This window comes from Catharus ustulatus, chromosome 1 (genome assembly GCF_009819885.2).
Source record: "Catharus ustulatus isolate bCatUst1 chromosome 1, bCatUst1.pri.v2, whole genome shotgun sequence".
Lineage (NCBI taxonomy): Eukaryota > Metazoa > Chordata > Aves > Passeriformes > Turdidae > Catharus > Catharus ustulatus.
In genome coordinates this window covers 33456547-33482465 of record NC_046221.1, presented here as the reverse complement: position 1 = coordinate 33482465, position 25919 = coordinate 33456547, and the positions used below count along the sequence as shown (strand labels likewise).

General features: G+C 41.3%; 1 protein-coding gene across 1 annotated transcript in view; it reads left to right on the top strand.

The window, feature by feature from the left end:
• Positions 1 to 25919, top strand: part of IGF2BP3 (insulin like growth factor 2 mRNA binding protein 3) — a 111592-nt gene that overhangs the window by 24836 nt on the left and 60837 nt on the right. The gene's annotated exons all lie outside the window — the stretch shown is intronic.

Sequence of the window (25919 nt, the reverse complement as noted above, 5' to 3'; positions counted from 1 at the left end):
ACAATAGAGCCTTCTAAGCAATTCAGATAACTGCCTTCATTTCTGTTTTCCAAGTTAACCATAAAAAATGTTGAAATGGATTCCTTGGTGAATGCTGACTTCCCGATGCAGTCACTCTCTTTGACTGAAAGTTCATCCATTTTGGTGTATGAGTTCAGCAAGCTTAATAAAAGTTCTTGTTTAAATACTTGGTCAGAAACCTTTACAGAAACAGAAATTTAGATCTTGTACTTTTTTTGGGTGTGGGGTTTTTTGGGGGCTTTTGTTTGTTTTCTTTACTCCTCTGTATTGGTAGCACTATGGCAAACTGTTTGTTCACAGTATTCTGGTTATTGGCTCTCACCAGTATTATACATACTTGCTGTTTGCACTCCACAAATTGTGTTCTAATTTTTGCAGTAGGTGGCCAACTGTGAGAACAGATCTATCTGTTCTCATACTGTTTTTCTGCCTTGTATATGTTTAAAATGTTGGTTTTTTTTTCATGTTTTATTAGTGGTAAGTCATCCTCTTGCCTGAGAGAATTTGGAGGGTGGTGGGTTTGGGGATAAAGCTCTGGGAGCATTGTTCTCCAGCAGGTTTGGTCTCTCGCCTTCCTCTGACTTTCCATCTGCAGCTACTTCTTTGTTTGTACTGCCTGATTGCCTCCTAGCTTTGAAGGAAAATGGAGGCATTGGTCTGTTGAATCAAGGCTGTCAGCCACAGGGTCTCTGTAAGGTATCACACCACCTCTCACTGCTCCAGCCTGCCTTTCTGGTGCCATGTGAGCTTTTCCTCTGCACTTCCCAAGCCCTGCATATCCCTCAGCCTAACATTATCCACTTGATATCTCTCATTTCTATTTCATTTCTCTTTCTTATTTTATGTCAAGCTTCTGGGAAGTATAGTAATAAAAATGGTTGAGGCTGACTAATTTGAAGATTAACTTATTTTTTGGTACAAAATTAATCAGAGGATTTTTGTGTAGGAATAATAAGTATCAGAGCAGAGGCATACAACTCAGATGTGAATAAACAGATGTTTAACAGAAGTGCTGTTGAGCAGAGTACTTAAAAATGTTGCTACCTGCTCACGACTCCTTACAGCTTGTAGCTAATACTGCTTGTATATTACAGGTATCTACCCTGTTTCCCATCTGCTTTCTGACTTTTAAATGATCCCTCTTCTCCATTGTTGCAGTTTCTGTGGTGACATCTGCTCTCAGACAGATGTTTTCTCTGCCCATCTTTTAAAAAACACTTTGTCTTCCTAAAGCTTCAGAGGAAGAGTTAAAATTGTCCCTATTAAAAATAATCTCAGACTTGCCTACATGTCCTCAAGTTGTTTTTACAGACCTGACCCTTTGGGCACAGAATTTATAGACCCCAAAATTGCTACAATACTTTTTTTGAATTATCTTGCAACATCAGGGTTGCCTGCCAAGCACAGTTTGTCCACTAACTTCTAAAGTTTTTCTTCGTAAGTGCTGGTGGTCTGACACCTCTGCACTTAAGCAGGTAAGCTTTGAATGTCCTTAAAACTGTGCTGATAAAGTACAGCGACTAAACTCATCAGGAAATTCTCTTATGTTTCCTTGGGTTCTGATATCTTTTTTTGGTGTTCTAAGGAAGTTTTTCCAAGGATTTTAACTCTGTAAGCAGGTTTTTTGGTGATTCCACCTTGAAACAAATGTTATGGGGGGAGTAGAAATGTATACCTTCAGAGAGGAATTTATATGGAGCAATGTTCTTGCAGAATATTTTCTGAGAGAATGGTGTGTGAGTGAGCACGTATAGCAGCTGGAGAGATTTTACTTAGATTGTGTCTTATAGTCCCTCTGTGACAATTTGCTTGCCTCATCACCCCTTTGTTAATTGCTTGAATCAAGGCTGACTTCTGATAGGTGTGAAATCCTTAAAACCAGACCAAAACTAATAATGCAAGAGGTCTCTAGGTTAGTCTGCCAGCCCTTATGTATGTTCCATATTGAAATACAAAATACACTTGGTACTCTGCAACACCTTTCCTTGTACTGTGACCTAGGATATGCAGAAAGAAAAGCAGATTAATGTTCTTGTGAACTGTATTTCCCCTGGTATAGCCACTATGAGGAAGGTTAGAGTGCCCATTCTTTGCAAAAGTTGTAGTAGCTGTCCTGTTTTCTTTTTTTCTTTATAAAAACATTTTATAAGTGCTTTTTTATTTATACAATGCTTCTAAGCACTGCCAGATGAGTTTTGCCTCACAGTTTCCAAAACTAGAAACATTTTCAGGGAGTAGTGATGGTTAATTTAAGTTGAAAATGTTTTGAGGTGCATCACTTGAGGGAGGTATCCCACTGTTGACATAGGTCCTTTGTTCTCCGTGCAGGTAGAAGCTGGCTTTTGGGATTCGTGGAATGCTGGAGTAAATCTGTTTCTGGTGAAAACCTAGAAACTGTTGCACTGGTGTACCCTCTTATCTTTCTAAGAGATATGCATGTCTATTTAGTAAAATCGAGTGCCTTTAGTAGAAAACACTGAACTTTAGTGATAAGGAAATTTTGACCGCCCCTTGGACATAACTGGGTGTCCTGAAAACTTGTGGTAAGATACTTGGCCCACAGTTATTCCACATAGATGGGGAAACAAGGGCTATAAATGTCCACAGGGTAACAGGCATTTATTAACAAGACTTTCCAGGAACCAAGAACAGAAATTCAGATTAGCTATTTGCTTTTTTGGCTCCCCCTTTTGACAAAAATATTCCCACTGGTGTTTTCCTTCATGTAGTTTGACATTACTGATTAAAATACTGACTCTTAAAAACCAGCCATAGCAATTGGGCTTGTAGTTTTTTCCTGTTATGTAAGACCTCGCTATGCACTTATCAGACCATCATGGTATAAACAAAAAAGGTAAGATAACCCTTTTAGACCATATTCAGAGCTAAGTGGTGGAGAAAAAGGCAGATAATGAACTGCTATAATCTGCTGAGTTACTACTTTGAAACAAAACAGTAAGGTTGCTATCCTGAAGAGCTCACTTGAAAAGTGCAGCTGTAAAAGATAAAATTCTAATTTATTCCAAGGCATTCAAGGTTAAGTTTGTACAAAACTTGTCTGGTAATTAATTTGAACTTCACAAGATTTTTGGCAAGGCTCTGCAGGTTTCTGTATGTGTGGGTTGGGTACTCTTGTGTTCCTTGCCCAGCTAGGAGAAACTGGAGGTGGAGGGAAGACAGCAACTCTGTATGAACTAAGAAAATTTAGAAGTTGCCTCAGACTGCAGTTGGAGTCTGGACTGGTAGAGAATTAGCCAGGATCACGTTTTCCTCTCATCCTTGAGTTCACTTGCATCTTGCCCCTACCCTCACAGGACGGTCTCTGAGGATTCTGGACCAGTGACCAGTTCTGTAGAAGCATCATGACTTCTGCATGCATAATCTTCCTTTTCTACTCCTCACACATAATTTGCTTATAGAGGTTATTGTACCCATAATCCACAATTTTTTAATTTGGAGAACTCATGCATGATCGGATTTTGTTGCTTTAATCAATAATTTTATCTTGTTACAAAGTCTGTTTTGTGAAGCAAGCTCTCAAGCAGTTAGTGCATGATTTCTAGTGGTAGTATGTGGGTAGCTGTAGTGTAGTATGTAGTGGTAGTATTCTTCCCCTTTTCTGTCCTCACTCTTGAAATGCAAAGCCCAGATTGATGCTAAAATTCATGTCTAGTGAAGGATTTGGAACACCCTTGTTTCCCATTCTCATCTCTTACTCATTGGAAACAAGTAGCCTGGCTCTGTGGTAGCTGCAGAAAAGTAAATAGATCTCTTCTTACACTTTCCTGAACTGCAGTCTGTAGCACACTGATTTGACTCCTAATTTGTAATGCCAAGTACTCTCTCTTAGCTTGTGTGTATTCAGCACTGGAGGTGTATTTGCAAGACAAAATTATAGCCCATCTAGGTATGGTGATTCAAAACTGAAGTACCTAGAGTTGTTTCTGATGTAACACAATGGGGATTCAAGTAGAGTTCTGATAAAGGAACTGTGCAATGCCAACCCATTTTATTTCTCTTTTAAAACATTTTAAAACTAGCATTTATGGGTGTAGAAGATGCTTCAAGAGATTTTCTTTCCAAATATTTTTTCCGTGTTTAGTGAATAAAACACTAGAGAACAGACTTTCAGGACACAGATGGTGCCAGAAATGGCACTTGCTGGCTCAGCAGGAAGGTAGCTGTTGAAGAGTTCCCACTTATCTTCTGTGGGCTTATTTCCTTATCAGTTTGGATGGAGCAGATAAACAGATAGTGCTGATGAACTTGGTAACAAAAAAGGTAGACTAAAAGCCGAGCCTGTGAAGTGTGAACCTGTTGAGTGAGCAAAGAAAGCAAGAAAAATGCTGTGAATGTGTATTCCTAGCTTTGCTGTGAGACTTGCAGGTTGCTTTCAGGGACAGAAATGTGTAGGAAGGAAGGTCTGATTTAGCTCTTCTGAAGGCAAACGAATGTTACTAAATAGGGTTTGCTTTTCCTCACTTTTTCATGGAAATGAAAAATGAAGTCTCATGGTTGTGTTGAGACCTCCAATGTTTCAGATTCCCCAAGCAGAAGTAGTAATGGGAAAGGATTTCTAGAGCTGCAAAGTGAGTGCAGGTTCTGCACCAAGATTTCTGACAGTGCAAGGAAGGTGAAGATAGCTCAGACCTGTCTGTGTATTTTGTAGGACAACTTTCAGTGTTAGTAAACAATAGGGACTGATTCTCACTGGGCGAATGTTTGTAGGTTTTACAGTGCACTGAGTAATTGTCCTGAGGATCTGTAGTAGATTGTATTGCTGCTTTGAATAAAGCAGCCAGGCTCTGTGGGGTGGATTGTTTGCTCTTCAGAGACCCAGTGCAAAAACTGATCTTGATGAACAGTACCTGCTTAACATGCAGCCTATACTTAGAATACCAAGGATATGAAGCGGACAGGTGGGGATCTTGTGGATTTTAGGAAAATAAAACCAATGAAACTATAGCAACTAAGGATAAGTTACAATTATATTAAGTAGATATTTCTCATAAAACTAAGACATAAAGAGGAGATGCAGGAATGAGCTGCAAGTACAACGAAAAGAATTCTAGAAGTAAGGTGACTCAACAGTAAAGATGTACAAAATAAATGGAAATATGGTCTCACCTCAAGCTTCCTCCAAGAACCCTAACTTAATGTAGTGCTATAAAATTAATGTTTAGCTATAAAAATGCTAACAGAACGTTAAGCATGCACAAATCTGCTACTGCCTGCTAAGCCTGGGAATCTGTGGTAGGGATCTTTGAGAAGGAAGCAGAAAACAGGGTGCTACATCAGTCACTAAGCTATATTTCTTGTGGATTACCACTTGTCCTATTCAGCAGGCGAACGGAGAACATGTTATTCTGCGCTCTGCAGCAGTCTTTTACATATTGGAAGACCTATGATGCTTTGGGAGGGTTAAGGAGGGAGTTTAAGTTCTTTCAATCTCTTCTCAAGACTCTTATTTCTAGACTATTGATTGCTGTGAAGTCTCTTACCTGGGAATGTCCCATGAGACTTCTCCAGAGTACTTTCTGTGGTTCAAGATTGCTTTGAGCTCTTGTCCCCAGGTATATTGTCACTCCCTTTCAGCTTTGTGCCATCTTCCAAGTTTAGCGAGCAGAAACCTGAGGCAACACTAGATGGTGTAGTCCCTGCAAACCCTGTGATACTGAGCCCTTTAGTTTGACAGTAGGCTGGTAGTGACTGTTACCTGACAGAGATACCAAGGTCAGCTTCTCTTCTGCTGTTGTGCTGCTGTCAGTGTTTGCCTTACGAGTTTGTTGTAGGGGACAGTGTCAGAAACCTTTGGAAGGAACCTTCCTGCCCCCGATTACTTTTGTTACAATGATAAACTGGAAAGATTTATCAGGAATTATGCACATCAAACAAAAATTGAATCTTGTTCACTGCTTCATTTGATTTGTAACACAGGATAGAAGGCAGAGTAGCTTCTGGGGCAATGAAGAACCTCAGAATGGCACTGGTTCCTCCTGGGGTTGGATCTACCCATGGGAGCGTGAGGGGCTGCCTTGACAAAAATAAAAGGGAGAGTAATCATCTCTCCATTGTTATTTGGTTATTTGACCTGGGACACACACTCTGAATTATCTGTTTTTCCTGATCTGCATGTATTTCCCATTATCTGACTGGGCAGGTGGGGCAGTTTGATATACAGAAGTGACCATGGCAGACCATCCAGTTTTGTACTTCAGATGACATACTGGCTGATGTTGGGATTTTAATTGCCTGGCTTGATTATAGGGGGTGATATTTACAGGTATATGTGAGGTCATCAACACCACTTGCAGGTGTTTAAAATAAATACAGTGTTGGAGTTGGAGGTCCTTAGATAAATATGCAGTAAGCGTATTTCTCACCCAGATTGATTTATTCATACAAATGTGTTGGTTACAGCACTGCTGAAAATTGTCATACAATTGTTATAAACAAGGGGGAAAATCCAGTGAGCAAAGTTATTTTTCTTTGAGATTTGGGCTACAGCATTTTTTCATTTAAATTGGAGTCCTACTAAAAACAGCTGATAGTGATACTTTTATCAAGCATTTGCCCCTCTGTACGACTTAATATTCTAGAAGTTCCTAATGAAGGTGTTTTGCTGCTCTTCTGTTATAGTTGTAGGCTTAGTTAGAAAAGTCACATTGCATTAGTTAACACAAAGTTTTCTCTAGGAAACTTGTATTTGTAGTAGCTTAAGTAATGAGTAGGGAAATTAGATGTGAGGTCAGTGCTCTGTGGCACAAAGCACCTAGAAGATACAGAAGCTGGTCTTTCAACCAGAGGAGCTAGACATAGTGTTAAAACCATCAAAAGACTCATGGGATCAAAGCTGGTTGACTGACCTAGCTCAGAGGTGTGAAAGTTGCTCTTCTTACTCCAAGTGGCCCAGGTAATTAAGCCAAAAGAACAGGAAGTAGAAGATTTTGGGCTGTGCTGCAGGAAATGTGGTGTTGGGTGGATGTTCAGGCAGCCACAGGACTCATATGGCAGAGCCAAGAAATTTGGCTGAGCAAGTTTTAAACCATGCTGTGAGGTGTCTCAGATTTTTGACCACATTCTTAAGGAAGCTGTGCAGTAAGTTCCAGTGACTTCAGGGCACGGTTTGTGAGAGGCTGTGGAGGAGACAAGGAGTGGAGAAAAGCTTCCACTTGGACCTGAGACTTTTAATCTGTTACCTTGTCTGAGCCACACAGCTTTGTGATTCTGCGAGTTGTTTGCATATCTGTATTAGTGTGTAAGCTGCTTCTGGTATGATGGGCTCTAATTGTCAAACTACAGCAAACTGGTGAGTTTTAAGTATTAAATTCCACCTAATATGTGCATAACATTTGTCTTTTAAGACTGCATTTATAACCTTGTGTCTTATTTCCCTTTCAGAATTCAGTGGTAGAAATAGCCAAGTAAAGGGTATAGAAAGAGCAAGAAATGTTTCAGTGCAACTGTTTGACCAAAACATCTCCCTCATAGAAATTTGCTCCATTGTCCTGTGACCGAGATAAGAAAAAGTCTGTTTTCATTACTGGGTTTTAGTCTGCTGTGATAAAGGAAATTGGAACCTGTGATCTCTTAAATTTTCAGAAGTGTCCTAATACTTAAAACAGTTGTTAGTGTGCAAGAATTTTGGCACTGTCACCACAGGGTTGCTTGGCACTGTTAAAATAAGGTGTTGCTTACAAGCCTAGAATAATAGTTACTTGTTTATCCTGTCACTAACAATTATTCCAAAACCTGAGAAATCTTAACAGACATAGAAAGATTTTCTTGGTTCAAAACGTTTAGGGAAACCAGCCACCAATCCTTACTTTTTATTTGTAGTTATAGAAAGGTGTTAGTGAAGACCTGTGTTCAAGGACTCAGTTACACTCCTTAACTATAATTTCTACTTAAGGAGTTACTTTAATCATGATGCGACCACTCTATCCAGCATTGTGACATGTTTGCTCTGAGAATTGCAAAACCATTGAGGTTGGAAGGGGGTCTCAGGAGGTCTATAGCCCAACCTTCTGCTCTAATCAGCACTCTGTATTGAACTCAAACCACACTGCTTAAGGTTTTGTCCTGTCTGGGAGATCTCTAGAAATGTAGTTCATGCAACCTCTTTGTGTGATCAGTTCCAAGGATTAATTATCCCATTGGTGAGAATTGTTTTTCTTATATCTGGTGAGGACATCTGTTGTGTTAACTTCAGCCTGGTGTCTCCTGTTCTCCCATCTTCCACCTCTGTGAAGAGCTTGGGTCTATCTTCTCAGCGACCTCTGGGGCAGGCTGCTGCTATACTCCCCCCAAAACTGTCCATTTTTTGGGCTCAAAATGCCCATTTTCCTCAACTTTTCCTCACTGGAGAGGTGTTCCAGGGTCCAGTCATCTTAGTAACCCTTTGCTGAATTAACTCCAGGTTCTCAATGGATGTTCTGTACTGGAGGTCCTAAAACTGGATGAGGTATTTGCATGTGATTGGTTATCCTCCTTTACTCAGTATTCATTCTTTCCTCCATCCATTGCCTGTGTTCCTGTTAATGCAGGTTGTTGTTGACCACCTTTGCTGCACAGAGAGTGGCCAGGTAGGGTACTATCCTCTGAGTCCAAATGTTATTCAGAATAGCATTGTTATTATTGGAACTTAGGCTGGATGAGGAACCTCTGCAAGTCTGTACATATAGCAGAGAAACCTGCTTGGGAGTGGTATTGCATCTCTGCAGATAGATCTTAGGGGTTGTATGCCATTGCTGGATAAATTTCCTTAAACACAATGATAAATTCAGCCATGGTTCAGATGACCCTTAAGTGAGACAGTCCAGAAACCAAGTAAGTAGCACCACCACACTGCTGGGAAGGGCTTCATTTCACACGTAATTGCATGATCTTGTTCATCACTGGTACTCCAATAGCATAAACCCCAAACTTCTGAGAGACTGCTTGGTGAAAATTTTATTTACTGAAACTTGCAACTTCATAGCCAAAGTCCCAAACTATGTTCTTGGTTCACAGATTAATATACCTTTTCAATAAGAAAACTGTACTTATACCTGTCAATGCTATTGATGGTTTTTTCTTTGTCTTTCTCATGAAAATTTACTATCTCCTTACTAATTATTAATGCTGCCTGATATCCAAATCTTACTCACTTAGGTTTCTCTCTGTCAAATAAGGTACCAGTAGCTCCTGCTGGTGTTGGGTGTTCTGCTGGAGTGCTGGTTTTAGAGAGTGCAGCCTAAAAACTCCTGAAGAAATTAGATATCCATAGCTTTTCTGGTGGCATGTATGAAGCTGCTGGTAGTTACATGCTTTTATAAACAAAAATGCCCTTCAAAAGTTGTAAAATTGGTGTGATTAAGAAAATACACCTGTCCTGCTCTTAGGGAGGTTCTGAACTAATTTCAGTAACCTGCCTTGAAAGATGAGGCCACTAGCAGGGGTGGCTGCTGCAGACTTACCTACTGAATGATTTGAAAAAGAATTGAAGGAAATGTATAGAGGAGCTGTTCCTCAGGCAATAGTGCAAGAAACTTTGAGCTCTTATGCACAGTAGCCAAAGGAATAGAAAAATGATAACTTTAAGTAGCCTCAGTGATTCTTCATCCGCTCTACTCAGTTTGTGCCTAAAGAACATGAAATCGGCAACAGTCATGTAACGCACCTTTGCTGTGCCTTGGGAGGGGTACAGGAATAAGGGCAAGGATACAGTGATATAGACCAGAGCACTCTACTGGCTTTTTGGCATTTTGCAGCCCTGAAACCTACTGACCTAAAACCAGTGAGTTTGTGTTTAAGAAATTAATCTAGAGTTTATAGTGAGCATGTTCTTGAACCATGCCAACTCCTGACACCCACAATACACTGCAGTGGAGTGGCATGGTCTTAGGGCATGTTGAAGGAAGAACCATCCCATTTCATGTGCTTTGAAGTTCCACCTATCTCCCAGCTCCTGTGTTGGAAGGAAGAATGAATAGAAATAGCTCTGACTTTTTTCCCCTCTACGTTTTCCTTATTGTTTTAATGATATTTATTCCTCAGCCATTTCTTTTTCATGCTGAAGAAGTAGAGCCTGCTTAGCTGTTTTTGGAAGCTGTTTCCCATTCTTTGATTATCTTTGTCCATTCTTGGAAATTTTTATTGATTTGGAATTGAGAAACTAAATTTGCACGTTATTCATAAAGTGAAACACTCAAAAATGAAGGTAGTTGCTGTCAGACACCTCTGCATTAGACTTTGCTCCTTTAACAACAAACCCACCCCCCCAAACCGAACAAAAAAACCCACAGTAAAACCACTGGAAAGCTAATAAGTGGAATGGGGCTTGCTTCTTATGTCTCAAGAGATTAGCAGACTTTTTATGATGGCCATGGCAAAAATCAACATTATCAGTAGTGCAGATCCTCCTCTGGGCATGCTGCTGGTTGCCAGGAAATGTTACATTTAAATCATATGCGTACCACATGTTGACCTAACTTTATGTAACTGACTCTTTTGTGGAGGGAGGGAAACAAAATGTGATTATTTCCAAGGGTCTGGCTGGTTCCAGTCCTCTTGATGCTATAAGGCAATGGTAGTCAGCACATCTCTGCTCACAGCTGTGCTTAGGCATGTGGGATTTTGTCTCGTTTGTTAGGTGGAAACTGGCTCTTGGGCTACATCTCTGAAGAACAGGTCTGTTGTGGGGCTGCTCCTGACACAAACCTACTTTATTGCTATTTGTACAAGTACACTGCTGGATTGCCTCTGTGCCACCACCCACAGTCACTGCTTTGGTTGTAGCCTTGAACTTGACCGTTCAAGACCGAGGCCCCATCTGTGTCTCTTCTTGTAGCTCCTACTTGCTTTCATCCAGTGCTACAGAAAAATCTTGAGTTAATTCTTGGATGAGGGGGCTAAGGGAAGAACATGAGCTGAGCTGCAGACTCTCCTGCAGAGAAAGGGACACACGCAACTGAGGCAAGCAGTGGAGCTGTTGCATCAAGCACAGGGAAATGCCACAGTGTTAGGGGAAGGCAAGAGATACCAACCCAATCTGCAGCTGCACAATGCCATTTCATCCAGCAGCTACTGCTCACTCCAGGAGCAGCTTGCTGTGGGCATTTGGGTACTGGCTGCTGGGCTGAGGCCTCCAAAACCTGCAATGAGGACATGAAGAATAGGTAGGAGGTCTCTAGGATGTAGGTGAACACCAACAGAGCCAAATCTGCTGAGCAGGGGAAAGAGAGGTGAAGGTCTGTTAATTTTGTGTCATTCTAAAACCCGATGCTCCCTCTGATCCTGTGTCCCAGATTGGTAGCCAAGTACATGTGGGCAGGGAGGGAAGGGAATGTAACTTGAAATAGCTCCCTTATTTTCAGACATTGAGTGTTGTGGCAATCAAAAAGGGGGGATGTGACTAAAAGCCATCAAAACCACTTCCAAGCACATGCCTTTTAGTGAAGCAAATGAGCAGGATTTTTAGAATATAATGCAAACAGGAAATCACTCTGAAAACTGTAGCCCACCATTAACTTGCAGGGGGAAGGGAAGACAGATTAAAACTATCCTTGCAAACAGCTGCTTTGTTATAAAACCTATTAGGGGATTGAATGCATGTGTAAGAAATGAATCCAAATCAACACCTTTTATTGGGTGCTGGGTTTTTTTTTTTGTTGCTCTTAGTAATAAAATCAGGCTGTTGTTATGTGAGTAGTAGATAGCTGTTCATGCAACAATTTAGCTTATTTGCTCACGCAGTTCCTTCACTGCACTCATAGTTACCCAGTGTGAGCAGCAGCTAGGAGGCCAACCTCAACTATGTACTTTGAAGTGGAGGGGTTATAATGATGTGCCAGTGCCTTCTAGGAAGGTGTTGCTCAGTGCCTTGTTGCGCTGGATTTATAATTAAACCTGTAACCTTCACAATTGCATATAGCAGCTTTTGGGTGTGGTTATCACAGCCTGTTAGTGTGTGCTAGTGTCATTGTGGAGGTTCAGCAAAGTTTTGGTCTGAACAAATCTTACATCCCACCTTCTCAGCACTTTACTTTTCCTGGCATGTTGTTTTCTGGCATCTCTGCTTTTCTGTCCAAATCTACAGAAATTTACAGGAACCATCCATGCATGTTTACAGTGAAGTGATGTGTATTGCATCCCAGCTATACAGGAATTGTTTTGTTTTGTTTCTTCTTTTGGGTACAGGTCTCATATGGACTTGCAGCATTCTCACAGGCAGCATGGGATCAGCTCATTATCCCAAATTTTGATTTGTGGGTATTGGTTATTGCAGCCCTAATGGTTGCTGTTTTAGGTTGCTGTCACAAGCTGGGATGACTTTAGTACTTTGGTGACTGCAACCTTAGAGACTTGCTTGTTGTGTTTCATTTCAGCCTCTTGCTAATGTTCAGTAATTGGCACATGTGTAACCCATCAGCAGGTTTGGGTTTCATATCCAGGAGGTAATCTGTTCCTGGTGACATCCCACTTTTTTGAAACATGTAGTAGGAGAAACAGTGGTGGGAACATTTGGAAACATGGCTTTGTGTCTGGGACTGCAGTGGGAGTGCGCAGAAGGGATTAATGATTGATCAATGATTGGGACTCTCCCAACTGTGCAATCTTCTGTGAATTGTGATGGACTCTGAACACCTTTAGCATACGGTGGTGTCTGTATAAAAGGTATGAACTTTTCAGCTATGCCTTTTTAGCTATGTAGTATACACACTAAAACCAGTCTTCAAGTATCTGAGCTCACTGGCTGTGAAATTCATTGTGGGATCTAGGAGGAGGGGTGGAAGGACTACAAAATACATCAGAAGAGAACATAAACTTTTGCCAGCTCAGCAGCTGTGAGGGTGGAAAAAAACCAGGTGTTGCTAACTAATGTTTGAGATAAGTGCCCATGACTTCCACCACCTTGCTGCATGACAGCTTCTAGTCTAAGCCAATGTTTGGTGGTGCCTCTGGGCCCTGTAGAAATGCTCATGTTGGTGACTGTTTTGTGTGGCCATACATTCTAAAAGTAACTTCTGCCTTTATAAAACAAATAGGAGAGCTCTCAAAGCAGTGTCCTCACCTGACTAATGAAATATCTTAACCTGCTTCAACATGGAAGTGTGGGTTTGTTTCCAAAATAGATATAAGCTATGCAATGCTTTGTTTCAGCTTGTCAAAGTCTGGTCTTGCAGCTTCCCTGGGATGCATGAGGCATTGATGTGCTTGCAACTGCCCTTTGTGCCTTCCTGTTTAAAGTCTGCAGGCAATCACCTCCTCTACCCTTTTGGAAAGCTACTATCTGCAAAGCAAAGTCAGGAACAGCTTATTTTGTTCTTACAGTAGGAGTACTTGCATGTCAAGGGTTCAACAAATTTGCTATAACCAACCTGTTCTGTGGCCATCCTTGTGCTCCGTTCACGTTTTCATTGTGGAGTGGCTTTTAATTTCTCCACGTTTAGACATTGAAGTAATGCAGTCTCACAGAGGTGAGGCAAGGAATGGGTCATTGAGACTGCAGCGTGTAAGGGGTGTTAGAGTTGCAGCCTCCAGTATCCTTGGATTGCATTGACTACTCTGCATTCCTCCCAATTCTTCTGCGTGGTATTATCTTCTGAGCATTGCCTCCTACATGTAACATGTAAGATATCTTTCTGTTTGGCAAAGAAGGTATAATGTTGTCTTTTGTTTGCATTTTTGATTCAGTAAGACCAGCTGTTTTAGTAGCTGATGGGAGCTTCACATTTGCAGGGGAGACCTTCTGACCTTGAGGTTAAGGAGCAAACGCATCAGGTCTGTTTGGTCATACGACCTTTCCTGTGCTGGGGTGATGGCAAACTTGAAAACCTGCTCCTGCTGATGCAAAGCTGCTTGGAGCTGACCCCAGGATTCTGCAAGGTGGGAGGTAGAGGTTTGTGCTGGGCTGAGTGAGGGGGCAGCAGGTTTTTGGCGGTAGAGCACAGGAGTGTGCAGTGCTTGGCACCAGGAAGGGAATCCACATGCACTACCCTGTTAGTGTGGCCATAGGCATGGGATTCTGCAGTGTTGGGCACGTATTTTTAAGGCCTTTAAAAAGATTGTTAATAAACATGAACATCACCAGATCAAATATGCGAGTGAAAGGACCACGGAGCTTCTGACTTGCAGCAGAATTTGCCCCTTTCAGAGAAGCTGGTGGTACAGATTGTGTGAAAAGGTGAAGTGGAAGTAAAGTAATATGCTGTATTCTGTAGTGACTCATAAAAAACAATATCACATTTGAGGAGGTTGTAGACTGGTTGTTGACTGCTCTGTAACCCGTGGAGTGAAAAATCTTCATGGTGCAGTGGTATTTGACAGTTTTTCTCTTTAGATTTCTAGTTTTAGTGGAAGTAAGTACACCAGAAATGATTAACAGCTGTTCCAGCAGAATTTTGACTATTTTCTACTCCATATGTGGTAAAAAATATGATATCTCCTGCCTTCTCATATCTAACTTCATGTGATTGTGTTTGGGACAGAAGAAGTTTCTATTTTTCAAGTAAGAGTAAAAGTTGCCTTCAGTCTCATTGGGAAATTTTCAATGAATAATGATAGAGTTAGTGTCTAATGCGTAAGAGTGAGCACTACTGACTTTTCCTGCCAGAGGAAGATCTGTGTGTTGGGGGAAGCCCCTAAAAAAGCCCTACTGACTTCTGCAGCATGTTGGCTTGGTTCACTGTCACTGCTTTGGGTTGTGGCAAAAGTTTCTTAGATGTAAAAGTTAACAATTTGAAGATTTTTTTTTTTAAATGTGGAAAAAGATATACTTCTCAAGAGTGTCTATCTTTTGTCATCTAATTAGGGCAGATAAAAGGTACGCACTTCCTTTCACAAGAGTTTTCCCTCATTTAGGCAATGGTAAATTTATAATCAAGTGAGGGATCATTTGAATACTAGGTTTCAGGACATTGATATCATCACATTCAATTTGTGTTTAAGAAGTTAATTATAGATACTGAATATTAGTTCTACTTTTCTTTTTGACATCTTAAGCTTGGCAAAGGAAAAATGTAGATTATAAAGAAGTTGAAAATTAAAGTCTCTAGCTGAGTTCTAATATCTCATACACAGTTACTTAAACTTTAAAAATGCTTTTAAATAGATCTTCCCAGACTGTTAGTCTGATGCCAGATGAACAGTTTGGGGGTATTTCTATAAATCAGCAAAGGAAAATTTTACCATGAGCTGAATCCCAATTTTTCGCTGCAAAAAATAAAACCTGAATAATCCGACAAACACCCCAACCCTTTATCTGTTTGTGTTTAAACCTGCTAATAAGCATTTTCATAACCTTATCTGAAAAAACCCCCACTGTGGTTGTCCACTAATTATTCTCTCATTTGAAGTTGCTGTCTTTCTCCTTGTGAACTATTTGCTTTTCAGCAGCGTGGTTTCTTTCTGAGTTGAGCAAAAAGTGAACTCAATAGTAAGCTTCTGTAACCTTACCTTTCTGATGTTGGTGTTAGCAGGAAGGTGCTGTGAGCTGTCCTGGTGTGCACTGGGTGTGTTTTTTCAGCAGGCAGTTTACCTGATGGATTTCTAGGCTTGCAGGCTATTGCGTGAGGCTTCCTACCTGGAGACTTACTGCCCCCAAGGGAAACTCCTAGCCTGTGAGCCAAGGGTCCCGTACTTTTTGGCAAATAAGAGTGCTCTGCAATTCCCTAGTTCTTTCATTTCAATTAACTGTTGGAGGAAGATGCTCTTATTTTCTTGATTCCCACTTCCCTGTCCTCCATGCTCTAACCATAGCAGTGACATGGTATGCTGTATTCCCTGGGTGCTAGAGGGCCTCCTGGGATTTGCAGGGGACACAGCCCTCCTGGCCCTTTTGCTTCCCTCAAAGACTAGGACAGGGGTGGGGACAGAGGGCATCTTATCCCCCTTGCTAGGGACCAGTGCTGGGTTACATTGGTATGGAGAAGATCTTGTTTGAGCTTGAACTAAAGAGTTTTGAATCTGTGTGTGGATTTTTTTTCCCCAGTTTTTGTGTAGTCCTGGTGCTGAAGATGTCATTCTTTCCAAATCGTTTGCTAGCCAAAATTTGGAGGATACAGAGACAGCATTCCAGCAGAGCTTGAAGATGCACAGAGCAAAGGGATGGGAGATCTATTCTTTTCGGGGAGTATGAGGAATAAGTAGTTGGAATTATATAATTATGAATATTTGTTTCACCAAAATAAGTAGGCTTTCAGATCCCTTTGATTTTTCTTTTTCTAGTGAGGAAATGACATAAAATTGTAGAAACACTCTAGTTGTTTGTAGGCATAAGAAATACCTGGTGGGTGATGTGGCAAACATTACTTTAGAACTAATAGATTACTTCATCACATGCAACTTCATGGATGCTTTCTATGCATTCTGTCTAAAATATTTGCTTCTATTCAATTTTAGGGAAAATTTGAATTAATTTTCTAAATTGGAAAGAAAAGAATCTGTATTACCAGAATTGTCAGGAAGTTTGGTATTGTGCTAGCTCAAAGAGGTGTTCTTAACATAAAGCCTTCATATTCTGTGGTAACCCATAACGGGAATCTTTGCACCTTTGATAAATGTCAGCATGTTTATCAGATGAACACAAGATCCCAAAGTAAGACTTTGTTGTGGTTATCTTGTGTATAAAGGTAAAACCTACAGAATACTCAACTTCCGTGAATTGTTAATGGTCATTATGAATGCAAAAATCTATCAAATGCAATGTACAGGAGGGGAAATGACTGTAAGTTTAGACCTCCTAATTCCCTGTCATTGCTATCAAGTCTGCTGGGTTTTAGAAGAATATTAGTTGAATTTGGGAAAGACAGATACAAAATAAACATCAGCACAGCAAATGTTTCATACAGAACTGATTGTAGATTATGTTGTTGTGCAAACCACTTTTGGAACCAAGTTCCAGAGGTATTAGTTAGCAGTTCTGCTGACTGATTTTCTGTTCAAAAATGTCTGAATAACACTTTGCTTATTCACACTTAAAGTCTCCCTTACCTTGCTGAGTTCACAAAACTGCTTTTTTTCACCCTACTGCTTGTGTTGCTTAACTACCCATCATCTGATTGTAAGTAATTTCTAGTGATCATTGTTATGTGATGATTGTGTTTTTTCCTCACCAAGGTAAGATGGTCACCTGAAACAGAGGTAACTATTGTGCTAGGCTGCATTAACTTCTCATTTATCTTTACTAGCATTTCAATTCATATCATCATTGCCTCCTGCATGCTTTGCTGGCTTTGGCATATCTGGCAGAATATCTTGCAGAAGAGTTGCTTTTCATTTCCCTTGGAGAGCGATCCAGATGTAGCAATGCTGTCTAAGGAAATCCTGCTGCTGGACTCCAGCTGCAGTCATGAGGGGGTCATTAACATGGTCTTTGCTCTTTCCTGCAGTCCCATGCTATTGAAGTTTTGTCTCCTTGGTTGTGTATCTATCAAATTTATTAATCAGCCCAGCCTTTCACAACCTATCAGGGAGAAGATCTTAACTCCAGGAAGCAAGGAAACAGAAGATTAGAGAGAAATGTGGGAAGCTAAAAGGCATAGTTTCTTCCTTTCTCTCTTCTTGTGACATAAGATATATACAGCAACTTTGGAATATATCTGAATGTTAAATTTGTTTCTTATTTCTAATAGCTACTTCATCAAACAGGTCACTGAGTAATGTGAGAACATGAAGCATGTCCTATTACCCAAAATTCACAACCCATAGGGCCAGCACTCTGTTGGATGCAGGTACCATGATGCGCACCACTTATACTGGAAGTGGTGTGCTCCATGTTAAAGTCTGGTTTTGGGACCCTCAGAGGTATTTAAATGAGCAGGGCACTTGTTATTTAGTGTGTGTCCTGCATATTCCACTGATTTAATGAAATCTGGGTTTGTGTGTGGATGGAAGTCCACCACAAGCAAAGTTATTTGTCGGTTGGATTTTCTACTTTGGTTTAGGTGAGGAATACAGGTTTTTTTTTAATTCCTGAAGTGTTGTGCACTGTTTCATCTTGTTCATGACAAGCCCACTTTGCATTGTACAGTTCTTCACAGCTGCTGCTTACAGTTCTTGGGAGACATCTGTGCTCCTCACTTTGTAACCTGTGGCACTTCATCACAAAGTTTGCCCACACCACACTCTCCTGCCTTCTCTGGTCTGTGCTTCAGTTGGTGGGGCTTGCCAGGATGTGGAGATGCAGTTTCCATCTGCAGGAGCTCTCTGGGTGGATCCTGCTGAGCGCAACCCTTCCCGACACAGGCAGGCTCCCTGGGTTTGGCCGAGGCTGGGATGTTCCTAGAGTGCGAGTGAGCGCTGGATTTTGTGTGATCCGCCTTGGGAGCCTGCCCATTTGGCTACACCCCTCCCTCGGTGGCGGCCCAAAATAAACATTGCGCAAATCGCCAGTCCCTCAAACAAGCAATCAGTGAAAATTGCTGTGCTTCCACTAAGATTAAGACTAATCAAAGTGGGCAGTGATTGCAGGAGTCAGTCTTTGCTTGGAGTGTGTTCTAATGAAGCCTTCGCTGCCCCATGAAGGCACGGAAAGAATATGAAATGACACAACCTACAAAAACTTTACCACTAATTGCATTTTATGTTGTTCAGCTACACCACAATCTTTCTTGGTCTCATTTTTGGTGGAAAACCCTTCTGGTAAAGAGGAAAATTTTGTGTAGGCTTAGTAAGTAGGAGACATTGAGCTTTTGCCATGAGGTGAAACAACTTCTGTGGTAAATACACTTCAAAATGCTAATCTAAAAAAAAAAAAAATCAACACCCTCTCCTACAAATCAGTGAATTCCTGTGTCTCTGATTAGTTTAAAGGAGAAAAAAAGATGATATATGAAATGTATACAGTTTAATTTTATGAATTCTAGTTTACTGCATGAATAATTCTTTATAAACATAGCTAGTGATTTAAGTGATGACTCATTAATGGTTTAAAAGAAGTATAGTAAAAATGAAACTTGGTTGTTTGTGTGAGAGATATTTTTGTGTGTGTGTGGTTTGGTTTTTTTTTTTAAAGTTATTTTGGGAGTTACTTTCAGTGGAATCCTAAGAGTTCTCTACAGCATAACTGTGATTGCCTACCTTGCTGGTTTTGGTTTTACCTTTAATACAGTGGCAACAAACTGGGAAATGTTGATGCCAGGAAAGCGATCTAAAGGCACAGCTTTAAAGAAGGGCTATAGTGAAGGTGATCTTAAAATTGATAGTAAATTTGGTTGCTTGTTACAGGACCAGATGATATCCTCTTATTGTATTGAAGCTATGATTAAAACCCAGTGTAATTCTAACTTCTTAGGTGTGTCACCTCAGTGATTCTTGGCTGGCTAATTCCTTTATATGTAAGAAAATTCTTCTTCTTGAATGCTGGTAGTAATCTGAAGAAGAAAAAATTTAGCAGCCATTAAGCTTTGTAAGACTTAAAGCTATGTATCTTTTCTTACATACTAGTTCTTCAGAGTGAGGCTTCTTTTTATGATTCGTTATATAAATCACTGTGTTTTATTTAGCACTTTACTGAGAGTATTGGATTTAAAAACAGTATGCATGCCTCCTAAAATGTGCATAAATATAAGAACTAAGTTACACAGATAAAAAATTAATGTATTTAAATTTCAGAGAAATGCAATTTCCTGTCCATTTTACTGCAAAAACTTGTCTATGCATGGAGTTGCAGGGAAAAGCAACTAATAGAGGCACGTTCTGCACTTGAGCAATGTGTCTCTTAGTAATATTATTGCCTTTACATCTTCCAATTATCAGAACTTAATTCTAAAGATAGGCTGGGCTTAAAGTAATGGGAATTCCAAATTCAGTGACTCGTGGGAGGTTCTAAACCAGTCTGCTTTTCTCAGCCTTGCCTCTTCATGTGTGTATAATCAGGTCTTGAAATCCATAGTTCTCCATTATATTAAAGGTGTACATGATTTTGGATGATTCCTCTGTCAGACCCTCTGCTTATCTGAAAAATAAATAAAGGCAACTTTCAGAAAACGTCCAATGTCAAGTTAGAATGATTAACTGAAGTTTTAAAATGAAGCAGTTGCCTTGAATAGCACTACAGTATTACTGCTGTTAGATTAGAGACACTGACCCATGGTTTAGAAGTAAGCTATTGACTTGGTGGACACTTGGTCTGACACAGTTTTAACAGATGCCAGTGAAAGGCTGTTGCATTTTGTATTAAGACAGTGTTTTTAAAGGAGTATTTGCTTTCATTTTAGGCAGATTAATTCAGAATGAGGAATTTCACTTAATAGTTTGAGGCAAAGTGATAAAAAGCAACCCTGAGCCATAACTATGATGCCTTCAGATTTATGCAGTTACATACCTATTTCCCCTCACTTTTTCCTTAATTTTTTTAAACTTTCTTGATGCTTTTCCACTTTGCTGCTGCTTCTCTTCCCTGAGTCTCGCCTGCTCTCCCTGGTCCCCGTCCCGACAGAGTGCTGCACTGACTGACCAGTTTGGATCCCATGTGTAAAACCCTGTCTGGATGAGGCAGTCCCAGAGGGTCAGAGCTGGAGGGCTGGTAGTGCAGGCAGACTTTGGTTGGAACTAAGGGTTAAAGGTGGCCTGGGGTGACACAATGTGTGCTTAGCATGACTGGGTGACTGGGGGAAGGACAAAGGTAGCCACATGCCATACCTGAGATCAAGGTTTCGAGCTCAACATGTGGCAACCCAGTCAGTAACTGCTTGGGCTTGGGGGGCAGTTTACATTCACTCCTGGGCTGAAGGATTTAGCTGGGTAATTTTTCAGCAGTAAGAACATCCACGAATTTTAGAGTTGAGTTCTCTAAACTTCATCAGAGTGGATGCTCACAAAGCAGTCATGGGCTAGTTTGTGAAAATGTCACCTCTGGTTTACACAGATCACCTGAATAGTAGCACAGAAGTATGGCCACATTTAGGAGAGAAGCTGCAATATGGGGATTCAATCCACATACTACTTTGCTTATCCCAACACAGTAACTTGGAACTGTCTTTTGTTTTATTCTGTTTTCTCTTATTTTTTTAACAGCATGTTTTGTGTGATGTATTCTCTATGAACAAGTGTTGAAAGTGAGGTACATTAAGCAGACATCTGTTCCTACAGAAAATTTGTGGGATTTGTTTCTCAACACCTTATTTACTAACGCAGGCAAAAAGAGATGCAAATATCTCTCCACTCTGTTATCCACCCCACCCCTTAGTCCCAAGTTGTGCTTGTTTTCTTGCTTTGCTAGCAACAGGAATTTTACACAGTGGTCCCGTGCTGTCCCTATTTACAGTCCTAAGAACAACACAGTTTGCACATCAGTCACAGCAGCCAAGGCCATATGAAACTGTTAAAGCAACACTGCCATTCTGTTAACCCTTCAGAGCAATGTCTGCCACATCTTGTGCCTTCTGCTCCTGCCTTCAGACCTGTTGGCTAGCTGACCTTGCCTTCTTTCCAGAACTCTGTGTAGCTAACACTGGATGTAGCTGTCACATGTGCTTGCTGTTGGAGTATCCGTAGTTGTGGACCATGTGGTCAGCACACAGCACTTTAAATGTTTCGTTATCTACTAGAGTTTAAAAAGAAGATAGTTTTGAAAGCTCTGTTTACCTTAAGTTCTGTTTAGGAAAACTTGTTTCTCAAATTAGTGAAAATGGGTGTTGAAGTTCAGTGTAGTAGTGAAGATTCTTCTATGCAATTAGAAAACTCAAGTTGTTTTTCTTCCAGTTTCTGACTTCTGACTGTAATGATGAATGGCTTCTTCCATTATAACTCTGGAGGGCACGTGGCAGTTAATTTTCAAATTTGTGCTCAGAATGACCAGAGCATACCATGGGCTATTAATTAGTACCTGCTCTAGTATTTCTGTTCCTTGCAACCTGTTGAGGATGCTGCAGACCACATACTAAGTTGTAAGGTTTTTTTGGTAGGATAGGCATGCACATAATTTTAAAGAATAAAACTCTTGGGTGGAAAAACCCTTCTGTAATCTTAGTTAGAAATCTGCTTGTCTTGTGTAGACATTTGTCCTATGAAAATTTGATTATTTGTTCCCATGTTTTCAGGTTATGCAGTGCTTCATAGTTGCTTTGTTCATTTACATATGGCTGTGCTAGCTTTTTGATGCAGCTGGTGAAGGTTTGGAGATCTGACCTTGCTGCTGACCAGCTATTTGTTTAATTGCTTGTAGAAGGCCTAAGCACAGCTCTTATGGTGCTGCCATGCCACTAAAGAGGAGAAAGAAGGAGTTTATATTCAGTTTTCTGGAACTGGGCATCTTTTAGTCCTTGTTGTCTTTCTCAATGCAAAACTTTATTAGCTAAGTGTAAAGAGGGTCAGTGAGTCTGCTGGTGCCTTGCAATAAAGAATTTCCTGGAAAGAATTTCCTTGAAGCTACTCAGATGATATTTCAAATAAAGGACATTTGATAGTGGAAAATGCAGATGACTTGTCTGTGACGGTGGCTAGAGACGGTAGTGGGTATATAACTGAAAGCAGAGGGTTAAGTGTATCGGCAAAACCTTTATTGTTTGATTTTTTTTTTTTCTATTAACTAATGACAGCTACCAGGTAAAGTGTGACTTTATGGTGTTATGCACGATGTTTGAGCTTTGGAAGTATTGAGTAACAGTAGAAATGGTGGTCAGGAATGAGGCTTCTTGCTTCCTTTAGATGGCTGTAGAGGCTTTCATCCAGCAATGAAATGTTTTTCTGGCTTTTTTTAACAGCTGATGCTAGAAGTACTGAAAAGTTTGAAAATTAGTCATATGTAGAACCTAAAATAGAAAACCAGTGGGGAATGTAAGGTCTTTGACAAGAGGTTGGGTGTTTTTTTGTTGTTTGTTTGGGGTTTTTTTTGGTTTTTTTTTTTTGCAAACCCTTTATCATTCTTGCCTATCTGAAAGACTTTTCACTTGAGAAAAAAAAATTAATGTAGTCCATTAGCTCTCAGTTTACTGCCCAGCCCCTCTTGTGCTGCTTCAGGATTTTTGAGTGCTCTGCAGCCATTTCCTTCCGCTAGCGCTGCGCTCCGGGGCTGTGTCAGGAGCCCTGGTGCTGCCCCGGTGAGTCACCCTGCAAAACTGAAGCAGTCCCATGTGATTATTCACACACAAGGTTTGGGCTCATCTGCCTGTAAATAAGCATGTGCTTGTCTACCTTGTTTTTCCTGTAAACTGCTGAAGCAGTGAAAGTGCTTTCTAGGCATGTGCCCTTGACACACAATGCTAAAAATAGGGCAGTTTGACATTGCTACAAACTCACAGGCTTCCTAGCTGTCTGAAAAGAAGCTCCCCTATTTCAGCAATCATTTGAATAGGCACGTTTTCACTCAGAGGTGTTCTGGGGTGGAGGTTTTTTTGTGTCCTAATCTAATACACAGAGCTTCCAATTGTGTTTCTTCTGTGTATGAGCAAAGTTAAGCAGCCTATCTGTAATGCTCTCAGTAACTTTTTATAATGTCTCTGAAAGAGAGCAGAGGTGGGTTTTAGCCTCTTTAAGGCATCTATGCCCTTTATGAGATTTGTGCTTTATTAAGTATTTTAAACACTTGTTTCTCTTGTGAAGTCATATTGCTGTCTTTTGTCCTGTTTGTTGTCACCATTACTGAAACCACTTCAGATATGGCTGGGACCTTGTTAAAAGAATAATCAGTTATATTAGCCAAAGCTGGTCTATTTTTGACTGTGCTTTTGTCATACCTTTCTTCCAAAAAAGCTGAACTAGTTAAGCCCCTGAAAGCATCTCATGCTGTTTTACCAGCGTGATGCTGGGTGTACCATGTGAAGGTTGCTGTACTCACCTCGGATGTGCTCCACAAAACTTGTGTTTTGGACCTGTGTGCTGTGACACCATGTGGTGTTTCCCACTGGTCATTCAGGAGGAATTCCTTAGAGCACAGCCTGGTTGAAGCACAAAGCCTGCATTTGGAGCCTGATCCTGAGAGACAACGCTCTGTGCTGGGAGTGGGAAGGGGGATGTTTAGAGCTGGGTATGTGAGGCCAGGGGGAAGGGGAGGGGAAGAGAGGAGATTTATTTTAACTAACTGAAAGCTTAATGTAGCTTCCTTCCTTCCCTGCTTCCTTTGCCCCGGGCTTTACCTTTACAGTAAGAGCACACAATAGTCTGTCTATCTTTATATCTACTGCCCAAAAGAAATGGGGGGGGTTTGCCCCAGGCTGTGCCATGTGGTGTGGCAGTGGTGTGAGGATGGCACAGGCAAAGCAGGCTCTGAGCATGAGGAGAGAGCTGGGTGTGGTTGCTGTGTGAGCAAGGATTCTGTTCAGCCCCCAGCCCAGGCAGTGGAAACATTGGTCTGGTAGCTCTGCAGCAGTGGTAATGTGGTGTGTGAGGTGTGGGGCTGGCTGAGCAAGCAGCATCTGTGGGTCAGGGACAGTCTGTGAAAGTGTAAGAGATGGGAGGAAGCACTGCTTTGCTAGGTTAGGCTGGTGAGGGAGCAGTAATGGCCTCCTCATATGGCTTTGCTAATCAGCCTCCTGTTCTCTTGGTGTGGTTGTAGCCAGCTTAAAACTCAGCAGGCCTGCTGTGCTAGGTGGAGAAATTTCCTGTGCCCCTTCTCTCTCCACTCCCTCACATACATCCACAGGCTTGAGACTTCCCTTGAGTCTGTCTCTTGTAGCTGGTATGACTGCAAGTCTTTCAGCTGTTCCTTGGAGGTCATGTTTTTTTGGGTTTTGGAGGGCTCCTGCACTGCAGATGCCTTCAAAGCAGTTTGTGTGTTTTATCAAGTGGTGACACATGGAGAGTGATCGGTGCTGTGTGGAAAAACCTGATGGCAGTAGCCAGGTAGAGGGACAACTCAGAGGTTCATTGCTGGGAAACAGCATTTGCAGGGAGTCTTGGCTCTGCAAATGTAATTTGGCTTATGCCAAAACGATTGCCCTTTCAAACAGAATAGCTCTTGGGGCTTGCACTATATCCTGCCTTGTACCAACACTTGGTGTTGCATGGAATTCCTTAGCACTTATATCCATGAAACTCTTGAGTGACTTTCACTTTAAAATAATCTGAGATCCTTGAGAAAATGAATGTTTAGCCTCTGTACTTCATCATTCTCTACTGCTTTAGAAGCAGAACTGAGGAGTTTGCAAGCTGCGCTTAGTTTCTTTCCCAGCTTGAGCCACTATAAAGAACAAGTTACACGGCATTAAAAGAGAGAGACCAGGCTGTAAAGCAGCACAAATTAAGCTGTGCATTTCTAAATCATGAATAATTCTGAAAACCCTGTTGTATGAGAGAAATGCATGTCCATGCATTTTTGAATCAGTCGCAGAAACGGCGTATGGTTGGGACAAAGAAAAGGGGAGGAACGTGACTCATGATGCATGAAAATATATAATTCACTGCAGTCTTTCACAGCTCATAAGCAACAATCTAAAAGGAGAAGAAACAGCTTAAAAGTCTAAGCACGAAAGGGCTTCCTCTGTTGGCATCCAACAGGTTGACACCCTTGGTGGGTGGCTGCACAGCTCTGTAAGCAGTGCCCAGACTCACCTGGTGAGATCTGTGGCCAGCCACCCTCTCCAGCCTCTCACCCCATTGTCACCATCTGCAATGCTCTTGGCATTGTGTGCCCCTGCCTTGGCTGGAGCTGCAGTGCAGAAGGAGGGCTGTGGCTGGAGAAGCTGCAGGTGCACATCTGGCTCCCACCTTAGGCTTTGTCCCTCCTCTCCCTTGGTTACCAGGCAGCCTCTCTGTTCTTGGGGCTTGTTCCTCTCAGAGGTGCAGGAAAGGGCAGTTCTGCCTGCTGCAGCCACTGCTGGGTGTTCCTGCCTGGGAAGCCCTGGGCTCTGGTTCTGTCCCTGTGTGTACAGGGACTAGCACTGCTGGGCACGAGCTCTTTTTCATGGCACTTCGCACTGCTGTGTGAGGCTGAACTGCACTATCTTGTTGTCAGCTTTGCAGTCTTTGGAGCTTTT